This window comes from Mastigoproctus giganteus, chromosome 2 (assembly GCF_048544385.1).
Source record: "Mastigoproctus giganteus isolate SK-2022 chromosome 2, ASM4854438v1, whole genome shotgun sequence".
Lineage (NCBI taxonomy): Eukaryota > Metazoa > Arthropoda > Arachnida > Uropygi > Thelyphonidae > Mastigoproctus > Mastigoproctus giganteus.
Window position 1 is genome coordinate 242,738,412 of NC_143576.1, and position 23,836 is coordinate 242,762,247.

A 23,836-nucleotide genomic window follows, 5' to 3' on the forward strand; every position below is an offset into this window, starting at 1 on the left:
TCAGAAGTCTTCCATGTTCAACAGTGTGAAAATGCCTTTCTAAGATCAAAAATATGATATCATCTGTCGTCAGCCTTGTTTGTCCAATTACCTGTGTACTGTATTTTCAGAATACACAGTAGGGATTGAGACATTCAACAAGCAGCAGGCTGACAACAAATCAAATTAAATTAATATATTAGGCCCACCCATTATTTCTAATATATACCCGTATATATGTTTGGAAAACCCAATGTCCTAAGCTGGATATCGTCATTCTTCTCTTTCTTGATGATTCCTTTCTACTTCTCTCTGTCTCTCTTAAGGTAACTCGAGAATTTTTTTTGGCTGGTGCAGCATAAGCCTCAGGCTTCTTTGTACCATATGGCTAATAATAATAATAATAATAACCTATTTTCTCTGATCGATTTGCATGTTTTGCTGGACGAAAAAACCCCAGTTTCTGGGGAAAAACCTAGCTATCTAAGCCTGAGACCGACTAACTCAGCCACGGAGTGAAAAGGGCCCATTAAAGTTCCTCGCGTCATCGACTGGATTCGAACCCGGGCCTATTTCCATTTGGTGTGTGGAGGACGGTGACGATACCACTGTGGTACCGCGCAGACAGCAGGCTGACAACAGCTAATGTATAGTCTGATTGATAATTACTAGCATAAAAAAATGCTGGTAATTGCATTGCATACGTTTATCTGTTGACGCCAACCTAAAAAGTTTCAAAATTTTTTGGTCAGCGAATATATACCTGTAGTTTTAATGACGTGTTTAAGAAATTAATGCCTCCGAAATTTTCGGCTATTTATTTCCAGTTTTATAAATTAGTATTGTTATATTTTTTCTCCAATCACTTGCTATGTTCTTTTCTTAAAAAAAATTATTTGTGTTAAAAATATTTCATTTAATTCTGTACTATTTTTTATTATTCGTTATTCTGTACTATTTTTTATTATTCGTTATTCTCTACTATTTTTTATTATTCGTTATTCTGTACTATTTTTTATTATTCGTTATTCTCTACTATTTTTTATTATTATTCGTTATTCTCTACTATTTTTTATTATTATTCGTTATTCTATACTAAATTTTCATTTGGGCTTCTATTGGATTGTGGTTCTACATTTTTTAGTGGAACCTTCTTTCGAGGCTATCCTAGATTTCTTGCTTCAAGCCGTTGTATGGGAGCCATGATAGAAAGTTGTTTGATTATAGCGTGAAGATTAGGGTTTTTGTTTGGTGGAGTGGAATTAGGAAGGGTACTCTGGTTCTGGAGGATTCAAGACCTCACAAATCTTATTTCTCAAGATCATAAGTAAACTCCTACAATTTAAACATATTCCGATAGAGAAATCAAGTGATTTTCAACTCTTTCATTCTCAGGTAAAAATGAATCTTTCCGTACTTGCGATCATGCTCTGTTACCTACTGCCTTCACCCACCAATAGAGTTTACCTCTACACAATGTGATAATTGTATACCTAAACATACACAATTACACGTAACAGTTTATTGTAGCTTTAATTAGAAATTTCCTCCCTTTTAATTACCTGATTCCTAAAGACTTGTCACTCCAATACATTACAAATTAAAATCATAAACACTTACTTGAAAGTACCCTGTGATTGCTGAACTTCATTTTCACAATTAGTTAAAATTACTTTCCATACATAACTTCTAATTGAACCATTCCAAAAATTCTGTGTTTTATGGAAAAAAAAAAAAAAATTACAGTGTTGTGTGACTTTGCTTTAATATGTTGGTAGACTTAAATGTGAAAATATGCTCATTAAACATTTTTTTAAATTCCATTGCATACTATCATACACAATACTTTAACTATGACAATTTGTATATTTCATAATCATTCACAAAATGCCAAATTTTTAGGTCTTTTTTTTTATTTTATAAACAAAGTACAAACGAATTATCCAATATTGCAATGTAAACTGTTCAGCTGAAGTGGAATAAACAGACAAGTGCACAAATTTTATTTTTACACCATGTGAGATCTGAAATAAACACAATGGACTTAATTTCTAATAAGATCTATTAGGCTGGAAAGCCAAGGTTATAAAGTATTTTGTCTTTGAGACAATCATTTCTTTATTTTCAAATGCAACTAAGCTCCTACACTATATTAGTTTACCGTAGAAACAATGTGAAGCTGGTATTGTTAATAACACTCATTCAGAACTTACAATTACACCTAACTCACTAACTGGTTTTAGTGTTTACAAGTAAGTGATTCATGAAAAACAACACTTTCATTCTCCGAACTCTTAGAGGTATATAAATAACATTCAAATGTATATAAATATATATGTGTATACTGATATTTTATATCACTATTAAGTGTGATCCATTTGTCTGTTAGTAATCCCAATTACATAAAGTACATATTCGCATCAAGTGGACCCTTTTCACCCATTCAGAACTTTGATCCTGGCATTATGTCATGATATTAGTGACATCCTGATCAGAACAACAATGAATTCAGGTAAGTAATACATGTTTCTTGTTAAAACACAAAATTGTTTTGTGTTGAAAGTCAATACTGTGAAGAGAGATATCACAAATGTTGAAAATACTCTATAATGACAGCTAATTTGAGAGGAGGAAGAAAACAAAATTGTATGCAGATGACAGTAGACATGTTTGCTGAAGGCTGTAGTAGGCTAGTTCCTTTTACAGGATGTGCCAAAATGTTAAAGGTGTTGCTTACTTCTTGCTAGAGTTATTCTTATATTCCACATAACTAAAACTGGACCAATGGTATAGCAATATTCAAAAAGTGCTTGGATGCTAGCCTAAAGAAGATCGCCCCAAAAGAAGACAATTATTGAAGATGGTGCCTTCCAGGGAATGGGAATGTGCATGGTTTGTGTACCCGTGTATTTCAGATCTAGACACCACCAGACTTCAATATTTGAAAAAGTATTTGTTTTTGTGAATTGTGTGTAGAGTGTGCTAATGCCACCTTGACAGTATAATGGATATAAAAAATATATAATTTTAATTAATCTATATATATTTTTATTTTAATTAATTTGATTTTTTTAATTTTAATTAATATATAATTTACATTTTTTAAAATTTATCATTTATTAATTTATAGTTTTTTTATAAATTAACATTAACTAGGAAGAAAAATCATCACAGCAGCTAGTAGATATTTTCATAAGCATATATTGCAGAAATTTAAACGTTTTAAAGTAAAAGTTTATGGATAAAATTTTAGGAATAATAAGTCATAAGTTTTTTGCTGTACACTTCGTTTTAAATTTTTTTAAGAATTAAAGAGCTAGATTTGCTTTGCTGCTTTCCCAGGCTTCATTTGAATTTTTGCACTCTAATGCATGTGAATTCCATTGCATGAAATCTGAAAATGAAATAGCATTAGCAGAGACATATGATGCAAGAAAGCTTATACAGCATCAGCCAAAAAAAAAAAAAAAACCCCATCCCATTTTACCCATCCATCCCAGATGTATGTGTAGTTCTGCCTTGAATTTTTTAAGCTGTCAACTTCTACAACGACAGATAGAAGTTTGTTCCAGCAATCAGCCACCTGCTGGCCAAAGGCAAATTTCCACAAATCTATTCTACAACTGTCTTTCCTCAATTTAAATTTGTATCCCCTCAAACAATTAATCTGGGCAAGAGGAATAATCCCATCAGCATTGAGCTTTCTCAAACCATTCAACGCCTTATATGCCTGAAGCAGATCACCTCGTAGGTGCTTAGTCTCCAGACACTGTAATTTGCAGAACTTAAGCCTTTCTTGGTAAGAGCAACCCTTTGTTCCATTTGCTAATCTTTTTTGCCCTACTCTGTACTCATTCCAGCATCTCTATATCCTTCCTAAAATGAGGCCTCCAGACCTGTATACAGTAATCAATTGCCTTATACAAGGGAATGATCATCACCTTATCCCTGCTAGAAAAATTCCTGTATATCATTAACACGACACCATGAGCTACTCTTACAGACTGTCTGCACTGCTCAGAAAAATTCATATCTGAGTGCACAATTACCCCAGGGCCTTTTCATTCTCTACCACCATGAGTGTAGTACCACCCAGTTGATACGTTACTCTGTGGTTACTGATACCCACATGCAGTACTTAAGTTGTCCCCTCTCAGCCCATCTGCTCAGCTTTTCAAGATCCTATTCCATTAGTAACAGGATCTTGAATATCATTAATATTATTAATATTCAAGATCTTAGAATTTCAAGATCCTATTGCATTAGTAACAGGATCTTGAATATCATTAATATTATTAATATTCAAGATCTTAGAATTAATAATATTGTATGCGGATGCGAGTATAGAGGTTGTTGCAGACATTCTCTAAGATGCCAGACAAGCTGTGCTTGCTACATGGGAGTCAAAAATGCTGATGGAACTGATATTCGCATGATGCTCAAGTCAAGTGGACCCAATTTCAGCTAAGTCCTTATGGTCTGTGACAGCCAGATCATTGTGCTTGCACCTTCACAATGGTGGGACTGTTAGTAATCCTTGGTATAACCCCCATGCGCAAGCACAATGTGGGTGACCACCCAGGTGTGAACCAATGTAACCAGTGCTAGAGGTGGGGTGCCCACACCACATGGAGAAATGCCACCCTCTGTTACCAGGAAATACTAGGTGGCAGATGACTCATCAACCGGTGCAATACCACCACTTTGCTAATTGGAGTCTTGAAGTGGTGGAACCCATGTATAGTTCCCAGAGCTAAGTTCCAGTCAATCCTTCCCCATCTCTTCTTCATGCAGTATGACTGATGACTTGTGAGGTTATGACGGACATCATGGCGAGATTTAATCTTTACATTTTGAGGGTACATCTCTAAAACGGTGTTTGCAGGCCGGCCATAAGTTAGTACACCAGCCCGAACCTATTGGTTCGGTCCAGTGTACTAACTTACTTACCGGATTAGCTAGTGTATAATCTTGCTACCTCTGCTCTGCCAGATAGTGACCCGAGGGAGTCAGAGTAGTGTATATGGGGGGGTGGGGTTGTCAAGGCCATGTTATGCCAAGAATCCAGGTATATTATTACCGTTTGTACACCATATCCAAAAATTTCATTACTTCATACAGCATGTACCCCCCACCCCCACTTTTTCTTACTATTGAATACACCATGAATTGTCAAACTAATAGAGTAGACTTCTCTGCGAAAAGGTCTAAACCTCCCAAGCACATCCTAGTTCATTTCACAAATATACCGTATTTCCCCATGTATAAGACGCACCTTAATTTTGGGCCCGAAATTTGAAAAAAAATGTATTATATAAAGTTATTGAACTCAAGTTTTATTCATCATAAAATTCATACAACTCCTCATCGCTGTCAAAACTCCCATCCATTAGCTTGTCTTCATCTATGTCTGACGATGAATCACTGTCTTCATATATTCTCAAACTTCTCATATAGTTGGTTTCTTCCTGCTGGTGTCAAATTGTCCCCAGAAGACTTCATCCATTGGTTCCATTCGTCTCTCATGGCAGCTTTGAAGGGTTTGTTAATGCTGACATCAAGTGGTTGGAGCTGGGATGTCAAGCCTCTAGGTATGACGGCAAGTTTTGTTTTTTGCTCTGCAGCAATCTTCTTTGTGTTTTTTGTTATGTGTGCCCTGAACTGATCAAGCACCAATAGAGCAGGTTTATGTAAGAACCCACGTGGTCTCCTGCTCCAAACTTTCTCAAACCAGATCTTCATCCCATCCTGATCCATCCAACCCTTGTCATGAATGTGGATAATCACTCCTAGAGGAATGTCTTCTTTTGGCATTATTTTGCGTTTGAAAATCAGCATAGGAGGCAGCTTGGTTCCGTCGGCACAACAAGTTAGGACAACTGTATAATGGCTCTTTTCATGTCCACTTGTCTTCACAGTTACAGTTTTCACCCCCTTCTTATCAACAGTTCTGTTACTTGGGACATCAAATTGAAGGGGGACTTTGTCCATATTTGAAATCTGTCCCAACTCAAACTGATTTCTTCTGACATTGAATAACAAAACAATGAAATTCAAGGACCTTCTGCTCATAGCTTTCAGACATCTTTTGGACAAGTCTGGTGCATGTACGCATGCCTAGTCCATTCCCTTTCATGAATCTGAAGCACCAATTGTGTCCTCCTTTGAAATCATTAACTTCTTTTTCATCAGCAGTTCTTCTTGCCTCATGCTGAACCATCTTTGTGGAGACGGCAATTCCAATTGCCCTTTGCTCTTCAATCCATATCTTCGATTCCCTCTCTAAATCAGGTGCCTCCGTAGCCAGGTGGCCAGGAGCAGCAGTGCATAGCACACACTTCTTGATTAGACCGGGGTTCGAGCCCGTGAGCCACCAAATACGGAGGATGCGGAAAGGTCGGGGAATGACCACCGCATATCCCCGGAGCAATATGGCCTTAGTTGCTAATGCTCCTACAAACCCAATAACAACAACTCTAAATCAGGCCATTTTGCTGACTTGCCTCTCATGGCCTTCTTCTGCTGTGGCGTTTTCAGTAGGGTTTCTTCTTCCCGTAGCCAGTCTCGGATTGTTTTCTCAGTTGGAGTAGGACCAAACTTACGTTCAGCAGCACGATTTCTATTCACTTTTGCAAACTGGATCACTTTTAACTTGAATTCAAGACTGTACAAAAATCTTTTCTGGGCCATTTCTGGGCAGAACGTGGCAAAATGTAACCTAATATACCAATAACAAGTGCAAAACAATGAGCGCAAAGCCAACAAGCGCGAAAAAGCGGGAAGTGCAAGTAAAAAAATCTACCACCACTGTATAAGACGCACTCAGTTTTTAGACCCCAAATTTTTTGAAAAAGGGTGCATCTTATACATGGGGAAATACGGTATGTGGCCTCAGTGATGTCCCTTTCCACTTAGTCTGCCAAACCCTATGTACTTTTTCTGACAGAATCTCAGTTATTGGTTGACTCAACCACTGTTCATCTCAGTGGCCCAAATTATTCACTCTATGATTCCTTTCGCCTCAAAGGTGGTACTTTTGCATATATCCATTCTGATATTCCCTGTCAGAGAATTGGTAATTTGGAATCTCCTCTTTTCGATCTTCTCTGGCTTAAAATCTCCCTACCTCATTGTGTCAAATTCATCTGTTGTCTCTACCGTTTTCCCAAATCCACCAATCACTTGGAGCTCTTTGACTTCCTCTCTTTGCAACTTGACTTTCTCCACTCCAACTTTTCTAACAGTGAGGTAATTTTCCTTGGTGATTTTAATGTAAAGAACTCCAACTGGCTTCGGTTTTCTAGTCACACACTCAGCTGGTCGAGATGCTGAGACTTTTGCAATTACTAATGACCTCACACAGATTGTTCATTTTTACCTACTAGAATACCAGACAATCCTAACCATGCAGCCAACACCTTTGATCTTTTTCTCACAAACAATCCCTCTAATACACGGTCAAAGTGAGTAGTCTTTATGCACCTCAAATCCTTTGTGATCGTCTCTTCTCCAACGGAGTCTTTATCTTTGTGGCTATTCCCAACCTTGTGTTGTTTAGCATTACAAGAATGCAAAATGGGATGACCTGCAAGATTTTTTTTTCTTCCTTTCCTTGGTCGGATTACTGTTTCAAAACTTCTGATGTCAACATTTTCACAGATCGTGTCATTAAAATTATTCTTGTAGGAATGGAATCTTTTATTCCACACTCCACTTTAAAATCTCGTCCTTTAACTAAACCTTGGTTTTCCAATAAATGTGCTAAGGCTGTTCAAGAGAAAAATATTGCATATCATATTGGCTTGTTTCCAATTTTTCAGTTTCATTTTCTACACCAAATCTTGCAAGAATTGTAAAGTAGTTATTAATCAGTCCAAACTAGATTTTAAACAGGCTAAGAGTAGAAAACTTGCTTCTTGCCCTAATGGTAGCCAATCATTCTGGTCTCTTGCTAAAGCTATTGGCCCCAACTTTTGCCCATCTTTACTCCCACCTCTGTCAAAACCAGATGTACCTGTTGTCACTTCAGCCAAGGATAAAGCCGACCTGCTAGAATCCCATTTTTCTTCCAACTCATGTATTAATGATCTTGGTAAAACACCTCCCACCATTCCCAACACACTCCATTCAAAAGATGGTCTTCCATCAAAATATTAAGGATATGCATCCCTCTAGAAGTAATTTATCTTGGCACAAGTACATTACAAATATTGGTTTCTCTGCATCTAAAAAACTTGGTTTTCTCTTTCGCTCTGAGCATTACATTTCTTCCAAACAGCTGTTCGCTCTACAAATCGCAAATCCACCCTACCGTGGAATATTGTTCTCACATCTGGGGCGGTGCCCCCAAAACATGACTCCACAGTTCCTTTTTACTATAAAAATGAATGCCAAGACCATCAATAATGTTGGCCTTTGCATTCTCAGCAAATGCCTAAGTCATATTTTTATATGAACTGGTGCATAGGCATATGCAGAATGCCTAAAACTTAGATCTAATTTTTTTACAGACATACTTCTCGTATTCCAACTGGATTAGGAGTGCAGACAAAGGTCAAAAATATACTGAAGGAATATTAAAATTCATATTTGTGTCGCTGATAACTGTTTAATTATTATTATTATTACAGTACATGTGTATTTTATTTGGTGCATGCCATACAATGTTGTTGGGTTAACGACATTATCAAAACAAAAATAATAGACAATTTTAAAATAATTTTCCTAATTCTTGATTTTAATATTTTCTTATTTGTTTTTAATGATTTGTTTATTTTTATCAATGACCTTGGAGAATTAGTGGACAGTCAGGTTCAAGTATTTTAATGTTTTATTTCTGTCCACTTTTTATTTATGTTTCCACTCTGCATTTATACACAGTGCTGAGAAGCTGCATTGTTGTTTTATTGGTTATTGTTATCAGTGTCCTGAAGTGATCACAGTAAGCAGTGTCCTCTGTGTATTTTTGTAGAATCAGGCTCACTTGCTATCCATTCTGTTCTGTTTTTTTTTTTTTTTTTTTATGGCCAGTTTTTATTGGCTGGCTGTTGCATATGTGCTCTGTTAATGTTATAGTAGACTGTTTCATTTTTTTTTTTTTTTTTGATTTGGTAGTTGTTGGCGCATCGGCTTCTGTGGCCATATTGCACCTCCCAAGGTTTTTTTGCAGTACTTTGATCCAAGCCCGAGGCGGGAATCGAACCCGCGACCTTTGGGTTGCCGGGCAGATACTTTACCCAGTCGGCTAGCCTGGTCGGCGTTTCATTTTAATCTGTAAACAAAGTAAAAGTAAAACGATGGAAATAATTTTGGATTAATTTTATCTGATTCCTAAACTTACAAAGGTGACATTTCAGGATCTTTGCCAGATTCCATCATCAGACCATACCTGACTAAAATAAGGGAAACATAGAGCAAATTTAATATATATTCTTAACATTTCTACAATACTGCAGGTTTTACTTCAGAAATAATAGTCCCAAATGGAAAAGTTTTTATAGATTAATTATATATAAAATTGATAAAATTACAATATACAATCTTAGTCATAAATAAATGAAAACCTAAATTTATATATTAAATATACATAAAACAACATACCTATTAACAGCTCCTCACCCTGACTCGTCTAACACTGCTCTATTTGAATGTGAGGTGCTGTTAAGGTTTTATACATTTGTCAGTACCTGAGGCTGAATGGTAACAGTCAACTGATGGGCAACAGGCGATAGTCAAGTATTAAACACTCAAGCCCAAAGACTATTCTGCCTGTGAAAGTTAAAGCCTAAGGAAATATTACTATTACTATTTTGGTTGATAAAGCCTCGCTCCCAAAACCCCTTGACCATTTGGCATATGTTTCTCTGGTAGGTTGAGATTTGTGTTGAAGGCAGAAATTGTATTGGTATGGATTCTTTTTAAGCACTTTTACTTTGTACTTAAAAATATTGTTGGTCAAACTCCATTCCCTGCTTCCTGTTTATGAAGTTAGTTTCAAAGAGATTTATGCAAAGTGCCTCCTTGAATTTCCCCCTATTGTATTATTGGTATATTATTTTATAAAATTTCTATCGATCACTGCACTGGAAGGCATGTAGAAAACTGTATCAGATTTGTCTGGCCTCCCATATTGGACATCCTTTTTATGTTTGTTCAATTTCTTATACAGAAACCTTTACAATTCTCCAGCATAGATCCCTCTGCAGTTTCTGTTGATTTTATAAATCAGATCCATGGGATTATTAGGGTTACTGTTTTGCCCGATGGACTATCTGTTTTATGGAAGATGAGCCTTTGTAAAAGGTAGTAACTGCATATTTCTTTGGCTATTTTTTTCACTAGTTCAAAGTGGAAATAATATTCATACACCAGCACTGGGGGGGGGGGTAAATATTATGGGTCCACTCTGTCTGTCTGTCTGTATAGTCTGCATCAGATCAGAATTTTTATTCATTAGCATATGATCATTATATTTTATTCAAATCCTAGTGCTTAAGTTTTAGAGGTGGTGGCTAGATCTGAATGAGATTTGTCCAGGCGTGTATGTAATTTTTCATAAGCTAAAAAGATTTATGCCATATTGTTATTAAGGCACCAAATAGTGTACTCTTCAGTTTCACCTATTTTTTTTTTTTTTTTAATACATATTTATCATTAGTTCAGTGTTTCTGCAACCTGTTAGGAGACTACTCTCTGCCAAGATTAGTCAGGACTATGTCAAGGCATGCCTGTTTGGGACACATGTACCATGCACATTTTCTGCTAGGGTAACAAATATGAAATAAATGGAATAAATTTTGAGTTGTGTGGGATGCCATATGAACTTTTTTCCATGCATGCTAAGATTAACTAGGTACAACCTAGGTCACTGTAGCCACAAGCAGAGTCCATTTTATAGAACTACAAAAAAAAGGGAGAATGAGAATTTAAACTCCACTAGTTGTCATCTGCACTTAGATATAAATAACTCATTCTGTAAAAGCATAACTTTTCTAGAGGTGCAAATTAATTCAGCAATTATGGAATTTCCCTGTATTTATGGTAAGCAAACTTGATAATAGAAAATTTCAGCTTTGGCTGATTCCTAATCAATGGATTTTGCTTGCATCTTGTTCAGGAATCAAAATGGAATATTTTATGACAGAACACGCATTAATAAACTGCCTTATTTTTAATAATCAAGTATGTGTGTGACATTATACTCTTGCCATACTTCAGTCCTTTCAGAGTCCACATCTGGCCGGTGTATATTGGATAGAATAAAATGTACCACCTGGGTGTTTTTATGGTTTGTATTGCTAATACATAGCAAATAGATATATTAAATAAATCACGATTAACTTGTGACTAGGGATCTTGTTAAAAATGAGAATTTGCTTATACAGCACACTTGGTATTTTTCTCTACTGACTGAAATTTTAGAATTCCACAGACTGCATCAAAATATACTGTTGTTTATAAATTTAACTTGGTGCAACAGTACTAACAGAGATTTGGATTGCACTTTACTTGAATGTTCAATACTATTTTATTCCTTTCATCATGGCCATTTTTCAGTATTTTATATTTATGAATTTGCATTTGACATCGCCTAATTTGCTATATTATAACCTAATACAAATACAGTTGATATAACCCATTGAATACATCACTACTGAATATCAGTTATATTAACATATGCTTCATTGGGGAATAAATGGTTAACATGCTTTTTTATGAACTTTGTTTAAAGAAAGAATGTCAGGAGCTTTTTTTTTTTTTTACTGTCATTTAACTAGCTGCTTCATACGAAAACCCCAAATAGTTCCAGAAGTAACAATGTGTATACATGGCTGTCTTTCACAAGGGCATTTCAGATAAACATATTCATAGTAATTGCTGCTTACATAGATATATATATATATATATGTGTGTATGTATGTATCTATGCATTTATCTATATATTTATATATATAATGTACAACAGAAGTTTGGTGTTAGAATTTTGGTATTTCCATTTTGGTAATAACAGAAATTGCATTATTATACTCTTAGTTCATGTGTGTAATAACACAAGTATTATGATACTCCCCCACACAAACCATCACTAATTTATGATCTATGTGTTTTCTAGTGATTACATTTTACACATTTCCTCAGAATTTATTTGAATTTTAAATCAATTTTAGTCAATTTTCATTATTTCCTTGGCTTTAAACAGAATATGGCTTCATGTTTCTCTTTCAGAAGATAAAATGCTATAATGTTCAGAGCAGAAGTGACTTTAATCTGCACAGTTAAATGACAAAAATATTTCAATATTTTTGTTTGAATATGATAAATATACAGCTGTTGTTTTATGTTCTATCCTGGCTTTATATCACATACTTTTTTTGTCTCAGATTTTTTAATTGTAAATTTTCACCGTGTGAACTGTATCTTGAAATAGTAGTTTATTTCAAATAATATTCAGAATATTATTTCAAACTTGAACTAAATTAGTTTAGTGCCAATTTTAATGATTCCTTACTTCAGAACAGGCTAATGATTTTAAACCTCATAGGTGACCTTTGCTGATAACTAATACCATCCCCCATGGCCAGGGGTTAAAAATGTTACGTTTATACTCAGGACAACCATATAAATCAGAGGGGGTTTACAACTAATTTTGAGAATACAATCATACTTAGTGAAGTAGCACACATGTATTCAACCATGTGTGCTACTTCACTAACCATTCAACTATGTCAGGCCTAAATTTAAAAAAAAAAAAAAAAAAAAAAAAAGTGACTTCTCCTTTCAAGTTAGGTGCATCACCAAATTATGTCATTTTTTTACCTATCATGTTATGTTTCCAGTTTATAAAACCTGAATGATAATTGTTACAAGGTTTTTGCAGAACAGGTTTATTTTATTAATTGGAGCTGGAGTAGAATTAAAAGTGTGTTGCAAGAAATAAACATCCCAAATAACAGAGCCAGGAATGCAAATTAACATTTGGTTTATGTATTTGCCCTCCACCTTTAGTGGTACTAGAATGGAGCTGTAGTTTAGACACCTGAGAAAAGACACAAGAGCAATTCCACAGTACCTACTTTTTTAGAAAAATTCCAGAATCATTTAGCTTAAATTCTGCATTATTCTTAGTTGTTCCACAGAAGTTTGGTCTAAACTTTACTATGTAACTACAAAAGCTATTGGCATCTTGCTTGCTTTCCTGCTGTACCCCCCTGGCGCTTCCATAGCCAGGTGGGAAGGAGCAGCAGGTGCGTAGCACACGCTTCTTGATTAGACCAGGGTTCAAGCCCATCACCACCAAATACGGAGGATGCGGAAAGGTCAGGGAATGACCACCGCATATTCCCGGAGCAATATGGCCTTAGTTGCTAATGCTCCTAAAAAAAACCAAATAACAATAACCTGCTGTACCCCTCACTGGATAATATAACCTCTTAGTCATTTTGATATGACAAGGCTGGTAGGACTGTTAAGTGGCTGGGATGCTTACAGCACACATTTAGTATGTCTGTATTTTTATTTTGTTGTCAGTGAATATTTGTGAGCTGTGTATTAGTATTTCATGCTGCTGGAGTTAAGATGTATCTAAAATAAATGATGTGTGTTATGCTAGCAGAAATATTTGCCCACCAGCCAAGTTTTATTTCAAAAGAGAAACAACAAGACATTCTTGTGGTGGCAGCTGAAAGACATAAAGACCTGCAAAGTTTTGTTAATAGCCCAAATGGCTCATAAGGATTAGAATAAAACATATTACATTGGATTTTTTTCAGAATATCCAATTTAATCTTACTGCCTTTACTAAAGATTATGACAGTTGTAAATAAACAAAGAAGTTATTAATAAATCCAACTTAGTTTAACTCTAAGCATAGGGTGACAAAATTTTAAAAATGAAGAACTGGACACACTCGGAAACAGTCAGTACAACATGTGAGATTATGTAGCATACAAGCAAAACATAAACATGTGACTGCTGTACAGGCTGTTTTAGAAATGTACAGCATAAGAACATTTCTAAAACAAAGCATAGTTATCTCTTGCAGATGACTATACTTTTACTTATGTGGCTATTGTGTTTTTTAAATTCGCGTCTGAAACAGAATGAACCTAACTGAATCGGTAGAGGGTTATTTTTTTTATAATTGTTTTCTTTAAATACTTTTAATAAAATTGGGGAGGGGGGAAGTGCCACTTAAAAATGTCTGCACTGTAATCTAATATTAGTGTAGCTTATAAATAAAGTGGCACCGTTAGAAAAAATTAGACCAATTGTATTGTTTCTTCTGGTACCCCTACTCTAGCTCCTCTTGACACTTTATTTAATTGGTTTTTCCTTTCCTTCATTGAAATTTGCTCATATGCATCAAGTTTTAAAAAGACTGGAAAGCGAATTACTCTCGGTAATCTTAAAACCTTCCATCTGATTAACGATTGCCGATATAGATCTCTCAGTACCAGTCTACTGTGGTACCTTGGCTTATTTTAGTTACCTGAACAAATTCCATAGAAAAGTGTGGAGGTGCTCGGGTTGTCAAACAGTTTTGTTTGGCATAATAGCCTTCTCATAGTCTGTCTCACAATTGGATAGCCTGTTTCCTATCTGTTCACTGCTTTCATACGTTGATCAATGATCACAGTGTATTGATTTGGGATTTACTTAAAGATGTAACTAACCATCAAGGTTAAAGTGAGGGGTTTTGCTTTTGTAAAGATAACTACAGTGGTTTCAGACAGTTTTTAAATTCTATACAGTGAGACCAACTCATGATGTTACCAACAGCAAATTCTAAATTGGAAGTGTTCAAGGAATTATAGAAAGTACCAGGCTTTTTATACAAATTAACACACTCTTCAAGGTAAAGGCCTAATGGATGTCAGGTGAACCGATGAAACTTGTGGCAGAGAAGAAAAATGCGTGGAATGCATATAAATTATTGGACGAAACAGAAGCTAATGTAGATACAAACTAATCTGTAATCAAGTCACAAAGGTCAAGCAAGTGAAGGCAGATTATGAGAAATCTTTGGTGAAGGATGCAAAGAAAAACAGCAAAGACTTCCTTACTTGTGTAAACACTAGAACAAAGTAGATGAATTGAATTAGTCCAGTTAATATCGATGGTTTGACTGTTGTTCCTGCTCAGGTTGTTGACAAACTGAATGAGTATTTTGCATTTACATTCACACATGAGGAATTCTTTAGTAAAGGGAATGCCGGAAGTTTATCAAACTCTTAACAGGGAGCTAAGTGATTTTGTAATAACTCAGAAGAAAGTGGAAGAGAAATTGCTGAAATTAACATTAGAAAGACACCTGTGGTGGATGGAATCTATAAAATTATATTCAGGGAGGTAGAGATGGAAATAAACAAACCCTTAGCCATAATTATGAGACCAGCCTTGAATTCATAGGTGATCTCCACAGACTGGAGATGCGCAAATGTATCTTTAATTCACAAAGGGTGACACAAATAATTACAGACCTGTTAGTTTAACTTCTGTTCAAGGGAAAATAATGGAGTCACTGGTTAAAGAAGTAGTGCTAGACAAGGCTGCAGTCATAGTTCAAACACAGCATGGGTTTGTTAAGGGGAAATTTAACCAATTTGATTGGATACCACGATGTGGTCACAAAGGAACTGAACGCAAAAAATAATTTTGATATCATATACAGGTAGCCCTCGATTTACGTCGGGGTTAGGTTCCTGAGGAGACAGGAGCAAATGGAACCCTTTATATAATGGAGTCAGTCGGAAATCACAGGGTTAGGCTCCAGGCACCAAACATAACATTTTACCTACTCCTTTGCATCGATTGTTTTATTTTATTAGCATTCTTCATAGTTATAGTAATAGTCGATGGAGGCATATTCATAGCCCTTCACACAGGGTGGCTATCACCAGATTCCATCCTCTGAATATTGCACTTGGATTCAGTGAACTTCTTTTATCAGACATGGCATCTCTTTATTCTATTAAATTAAAATAGTTGGCAAAAACTGCACATGGATATCACAATTATTATTTAATTTATTAGTAGCACAATTAATAAAAAAATGTTAGCATAATAAATTTCCAACATGTGTAAATAGTGTAAACGACCAACTGAATTCCTCTCCGCATTGACCTTTACTAACCGCATTCACGAGTAGTTACTTTGAAGGCAGAAATCTTTCTTGTCTGATTCGGATGTGCTAATTGCTGATTGGCTTGGATTGTCCTAAATCACGTGAACAGTACGTGATACGTAGCACAGTATGATGCTGATAAATCTCGTCTGATGATTTTCAGACAATCTTTCAATTTATAAAAAATTTGCAAAAAAAAAGTAAAAATAAAAATGGCGTGATTAGTGATTGGCGCAAATCGGACCAGTGCAAAATGAGGGCTAGCTGTACTTGGATTTCAGGAAAGCTTTTGATACCGTTGCACATAAAAAAAGACTGCTACAAATTAGTATGGCATTAAGAGCAAGTTGCTACTATGGATAAATGAATGGTTGAGTGGCAGAAGACAGTGGTAATCAATGGACATTGCTCTTTGTGGACTTAGGTTATTATTGGATTCCTCCAGAGTTGTGTTGGGCAAATATTGTCTTCTATATTTATCATTAATATTCATGAAGGCATATCAGGCATAATGTCCAAGTTTGCAAATGATACAAAGATTGGCAAGGTGGATAATGATGCTATGCTACTGCAACAGGATTTAGAAAAGTCAGGCAGATGGGCTAAGAATACTGCATATGGATAGCAGTAACATACCATCTGTGGTGCTACACTCGTAGTAGTGACAAATGAAAAAGACCCTGGTGGGGCTCAGAGAACTTCATATCTGCAGTCAGATGTGAAGTTCTCTGAGCAGTGCAGACAGGCTGCCAGGACAACTAATGGAGTTTTTTCAATGATATGCAGGAGTTTTGCTAGCAGGGATAAGAGGTGATTATTGCATTGTATAAGGCAATGGTCAATTTATACAGTATGTCATTACTGTGTAAATACAGTAATGACAATAATAAATACTTTTTTTTTGTTTTGGATATCCAGACAATTTGAGTTGACTGACAGTCGATGAACACAGTTTTATTATTAAACACTGATCAACAGTTCTTGGAAAGTTTCTTTTGTTGTCAGTGACAACAGTACGCATATTCCTTTTGAAAACGTAAAACTTAATATCCTAATGAATTGCATAAACCAAACATATAATGATTAATCAAATTAACACTTTAATACTATATGCTGAAATATTACTGGTTGGGAATTTATAGTAGCTGATGCCTTCCAAAGGAGGGTTACTCTGGTTCCCCCAATTTTTTTTTCTTTGTTATTATCCATCCTTTAGTGGGTGTTGCTTTTGGGTTTTTTTTTTTTTTTTTTTTTTCAATATAGTTTGCTTGCATTTTTCCAGGCTGCAGTTCTGCATTGCTCTTGCAGGATTTTGTGCTCTCCTAAGTGAATGTCAGCTTTTGCTAGTTAATATATATATGGGTGTAGGCAGCATTAGTACCTCATATGTGTGACTTGTTGCAGTTAGCAGCAACCTCTGCATACATATAAAACATTTAACATGATTAATCATAAGATGATTAGACCACATGTAGTTCTGTTTACAGGTAATATTCTGGATATTTAGTTGGAATTATTTAAAAAGATCCCATTAAATTTGATTGAAAAGGTAAAGTGGCATAGAGGTCAGATAAAATATAATATATCCTCTACAGACTTACCATGCTAACAGTGACATGGAGAACAGAGTATTGCTGTCTCCAGGATTGAGATCTATATAATCTAATCTACCATTATGTGGTTGGATCTTTGTACTGCTTAATTCAAATTTTCCAACTATAATAAAAATCAAAAGGCCAGAGTTTAAGATTAGTTTTTAATTCTTTAGCACTCTTTTACCCATTGCAGTTCAGACCAGACATTTTGTTAATACTGGAAAATCTTTGGATAGTGAATGGTGATTACGAGTTGCTATGTGCTGAGTACATCAGCAATAAAAAAAAAAAAAAATAGTCTAAAATGCAAGTTAGATGTGGCATTCAGTTCAAGGCACAATTACACTTTTCAAGTCAACTTCTGTTTAGAACATTATGGCATTTTGTATTGCTTTATTACACCACATCAGAAGTCTTTGCTACCAGTTTATAAGTACCAGAGTAATTTAATTAAATACATATATATGAAATACCAAAATATTTCAAAATGGCTAGGAAATATGCCATGTGTTATTCTGAGAATTAAAGCATTATTACCTGGAATTGCTGTAACATCAGTGTAGTTTCAACAGTTCATCATTTGAGGTAAATACATACACACACTCACACATACAGAAGACACAAGGAGATAAATGCCCTGGTCATTTTGAAATCATTCATGTTCATTCTAATTTGCTAGATTTTAAAATTTTGATTAATTACAAGTTGACCTCATATATATATATATATATATATATATACATATATAATATATATATATATTCCGCTCACAAAACTTTTTAATGAACAATGCACATGAAATGCCTGAAAGTGTAGACAATGCACTGACAGCGGATGACTGACTTGTTTCTGTTTAGGACTTTTGCTAATTTTATTACGCAAATTTTCAGGTACTCCGTAACAAAACATGCTGATATATTTAGGATATAATTGAGTAACATTGTTCAGGGATGTTGGGAAAATGACTGCTTGAAGATAAATATTTCACATTCAGGTATAATTTGCATAATCAGTTACAGCACATCTCAGCTGATATTGTCTCCTTTTATGGTTAAGCCATAGTTAAATCTTTATCAAAATAGGTCAGGAAAAGTAATTTAATTTAATTTGAAAAATAGTGTATTTATAAGATTAATAAATGAAAAAAGTGTATCGCTGAAAATGGCCAACTTGGGTTTAAATATTTTTAATATTGGGTGTGAGGAGAATACTAAAATACGTTGCTTATTCTTGGGATGAAAATGTTTTATTTATATATTTTAATATGTATTATTTCATTTTAATGATCTAGGAAATTTTCACTGTTTCTTACATTATCTGTAATATATTATAGATAACTTAGAATTTTCAGTATATATGTTATGCCATCATATATACTTATTAAGTATAAAAATATTTGAATGTGTGATTTTCACACTTGCTGAATGTCGAATTACTAAAAGTTATTGAAGTTCTGGAATTGATTATGTAAATTATCTTCCACATAATCCTGAATTGCAATACATTTTTTTTTTTTTTTTTTCACATTTCTCCAAATTGTGTTTGTTATGAGCCACATTTTAAAACAGCTGTTAACTTGTCATTTTCCAACTTTCTGTTTTTTAAGTGTGACCTCTCTTGGCTGAATATATATGTGTTAAGAAAAGTGGCGTGAGAACCTACTGAAATTTGGGGAAGAAGCCACAACCAGTATTTTGAATAACATGGTAAATCAGTTGGATCATATCAGAACCAATATTAATGCACTTTCCATTGTTATGTAATAGTTTGAGTTGTATAATCTTTTGTTGACACTTTTATGATTGGAAGCCCTGTGTCAAATGGCATGTTTTGCTGCCACAGTATGGTTTAATAAGATTTGAAAAGGAGAAATAGATTCGCGGAGTGGATGCACAAAGCATTTATTGAAACTATTCTTTGAATGGTTCTATAGGCTTTGTGAAATCTCCAAATTTTCCATACTGTTTATCATTCTTTTATAATCAAATTCTCACCAAATCCAGCATTCACTATTAAGCTATGTCAAGTTCAAAAAAAAATTATGATACACTTGTAAGTAAAAAATACTAACCTTAACAGAATTTAATGTCAATTATTCTTGTGTAATTACTCACTAAATGTAGTATTTGGGAGCACAATGAAAATTAGGATTTTTTTCTATTCCTGCATCAGATAACAGTTGTTACTTTCAGTATTTATTTTTTGGGCCTCCCTGGGTAACTAGAACATTGTATCTATTATATATCAGTATGTAGGTATCACAAATTTGATTGTTCTTGTCTGTGGATAACAGACTTATTTTCTTTTTCATCTTGTATTACACTCTGAATAAGGTAATTAAAATAAAAAAGGGTATTAAGTATAGATATATATCAGAGACAATTGATGTAGTTGGTTGTATATGTTAAATATCACATCTGCCTCCGTGAAGCCAATAATTTTGCATCCTAAGTTTTCTCCTGATTTTCTTTGGCTGTTTTCTTCATCTCTGTATTGTGAAAATGTAATTTTCAAATTTCAGTTTTTATAGAACTGAATGCCATTTGAGTGAACTTTCAACGTATAAATGTACACCCATTGAGGGGACTAAATGCTTTATTCATATGTAATAAAAGTTTCTTATAGGTCTCATGATTTACATTTTGACAGCCACACACTTATACACTTCTGGTTGTCTACATATACATCAATGAAAGGTACAAATTTAAATCTGTGTGGTCAACTCCTGAACATTTGGTAATTCTTGCTACTTATTTTTTCAGTGAAAATGAAATGTCAATAATAATTGCCAGTTTAACGCCATTCTTTTAGTATTCTCAGTACTCTTATAATATTTTTCTACCTTCATGTTTTCCTCCTCTTACTTGTAGTTGCTGATGGGCTGTACTACAGGATAATTCAAAATTCATCTCAAATATCAATAATTAAAATTCATTAATTCTTTACCATTAAATACCATCAAATGCAGTCGGGTAATTATAATAACTAAAATGATATTAAGTTTAGTAATTGAAATTGTTGATTTATTTGATACTGGTGAATTGGAATGTTTTTCTCAAATTTTGTTTTTGATATTCAATTTTAAACAAAGTGTTGTTTGATTATAAACTGTTTTGACCTGCTTTATCATGGTGGCTTCATCATGAACAAATGGTGAGTGTGACATGTATATTAGTATGAGAAAAATTAGTCCTTTCATTTTGGGTTGTGTGAATTTCGAATCACCCTGTATACCAGGGGTGGGCAACTTTTTTCGTCAGCAGGCCGAATGAAAATTTCGCATCATGATGCGGGCCGGAATAGATTGAATGATTTAATAAAAAAAATCAGAACCTAAAAAATGTTATATTACTTGAATTATCAAATTATTAATGTATTTTTAAAAAAAATATCTGAATGTCCAGTTATCATTGAAAATGCGGCATTCGGCATCAATTTTTCTTTTTTTTTAATTGGCTCATTTTATGGGCTATAAATTATATTAAATTAAAAATTGTAATAATTAGAAAAGGCATAAAACATAAAATATCTCGCACCAATATTATTTTTTTCAATAAGAAGTCAAACCCAAAGGAACTTCGTTCGATCGATGCTACAATAATAATTAGGAAATAACTCTTTGACGCTGCGTAGAATCACTTGGTTACTGTTGTACTGGCCGTGATTCCCGATTGAACCGAATTAAGCCGAACGTTTACGGCGAGTGTAGTCAGGTATGGATTTTATATATTTATGCATTTACCGAGGGAGCCGGATTCAACATCGTCGCAGACCGGATCTGGCCCGCGGGCTGGCTGTTGCCCACCCCTGCTGTATACCATTTATTAATAGTTATGTAAGATGACTCAATTTTTTTAAATAAATTAAAGATCAGTTCACTGAATTGTGACCAACCCATATATAATGGACTATGCTGCATAGTTTGCAGTATTAAAAGCCAAACAGCTTCATATGCTAGTGTCATTCTGACTTGCATCTAGTCATGCAAGTCAGGGTGATAAAGTAGCAGTTAATGGACATAGTAAAGATATCACAAAGTTTGAAAAGGATGTGATTGTGGGAGCTCATGCATTGGATGCTTATGTATTGGAAATGCACATTTTGTCGGTTGCTCATGGCCCATTGTGGTTAAGGTGTACAAAGTAAAATGGTGTTCAACAGTTAAAATCACCTCCCACTGACATGATTATAAAGGATTGCACAAGGTGGATGTTCGTGGTCAGTAGAAGGTGCAGTGCATTATATCGGCTCAATGGCGGGTCACTGTGCACAATTGATATCATGATGCAGTTTGGAGAAATGCAGACCAGTATGCCAAATGACGATGCATTGCACACTCAGGCATATAGGTTCCACAACAGATGACTCAAGAGACACGCTCTCCTCACCACTGATCATTGTTGATGGCGAGTGCTATGGTGTCAACATCACACTGGTTAGACACTAGAGGACTGGAAACGAGCATGCTTGCCGGATGAGTCCAAATACCTGGTGCAACATGCCGACGGATGCCTTCATGTGTGGTACACGCAATACAAGCCCATGAATCCATTGTACATGATGCCCACTATCCAGGCAAGTAGTGATGGTTGCTTAATATGGGGCATGTTTTGCTGGCAAGAACTAGGGTTGGGTTCCCTGGTGCATATGGACCAACATTTAACTGGTGAGGTCTGGCATGTTGCATTTTTTCCTGGACTGAAATGGGCTCTTCCAAGAAGATAATGCATCAAGACGCACTGTGTACGAGTGGTTTGAGGAACACAGTGATAATTCAGTAATTCAGTGATCACTGAATGCATATAAACACACAGTTTGATCAAAATGTTTAGCGAATGTTATTCTTGAATGCATAGTGATAGTTAAAAGATTGTGTGTTGAGTTTTGTAGTGACATTTTTTTTAGAATTCTCATGCCAAGTTGTAACTTATGTACCAGTTAGCAGAAAGCTGCTTTGAGCAAATTCTTGTTTTTCTCATTTTTCATGTGTGCTGAAAATGAGGAAATTTGAACAGTGGTTAACATAATTTTTTTTTGTAAACTTGGAAAGTCAGGCATGAAATCACATGAAATGCTTGTTACAGTTTATGGAAAGGAAAAAAGTTTCAAAAATTTTGGGAGGGAAATGTTTTGAAACGTCAACGTTCTGTAATGATCAAAATGTCAGTGAGATTTACATCACTGGATTGACAGTTAGCCATTAAAGAAATTGCTAAGGAGAGGTCTCATTTAGTTCATGCATTTTGAGTGATGATTTGGCTGCTAGGCAAGTCAGCAAAAAGTTTTTTTCGCCCATTCTTATTGAAGATCTAAGACTGCATTGAGTCCTTGTTTCATCTGAGTTTTGTTGGGTTTTGCATTTTTAACAAAACTTATAATCAGTAATGAGTTTGTGTATGGATATTGCCCTCAAAGCTCCCACTGGTAAACAATGTCATTGCCAATTCCAAAAAAAGGTGCAGGGGTCAAAATTCAAGTGAATTTGTGTTCATTGGGTTTTTATTTTAAACAAGGGTCTAGCGTTATGAATTCATTTTGCAAGGCATCATTGTTAATACAATCCACTATAAATGACACAAAAAAAAATGGTGTAATGGTTGAATCACTTACCGCCTGGCAATTTTTAACCTATAGTTAAAAGAAAATGCAATATCTTGAGACTAGGCACCTGTGAGGGGATCTGATTGAAGTGTATAAGGCTTTGAATGGCTTGAGCAAGCTCAATGCTGATGGGGTTCTTCCTCTTGCTCAGATTGCACACCTGAGGTGGCCATAAATTCAAGTTGAGGAAAGACTAGTAGAATAGATGTGTGGAAATTTGCCTTCAGCGAATGGTTGATTGCTGGAACAAATTTCCATTGGTCGTTGTGGGTATTGATAGCTTAAATAAATTCAAGGAAGAACTGGACAAACTTTTGGAACAAATGGATTGGTGAAATGGGAAAGTTTTTTTTCTTTTTTTTTTGGCTGATACTGTGTAAGCTTTGCTTTCTTGCAACATGTGCCTCTGCTAATGCTAAACTAACAACAGCAAGGTAAATGGCACCTTTATGTCAGCAGTCAGTTTTTGAGAGGGGGGAAAGGCAAGAAATAGTTTAAAAAGAGAAATGTAAAAAAAATCGATTTTTAATTCTGACAT

At 35.0% G+C, this 23,836-nt stretch overlaps 1 protein-coding gene across 1 annotated transcript in view; it reads left to right on the plus strand.

Annotated features, from left to right (window-relative positions):
• Positions 1–1,169: 1,169 nt before the first annotated feature.
• Positions 1,170–23,836, plus strand: part of LOC150090325 (uncharacterized) — a 97,772-nt gene continuing 75,105 nt past the window's right edge. The window contains exon 1 of the mRNA XM_090389801.1: positions 1,170–1,374. The gene's annotated coding sequence lies outside the window, so the exon portion shown is untranslated. The remainder of the gene's footprint in view (positions 1,375–23,836) is intronic.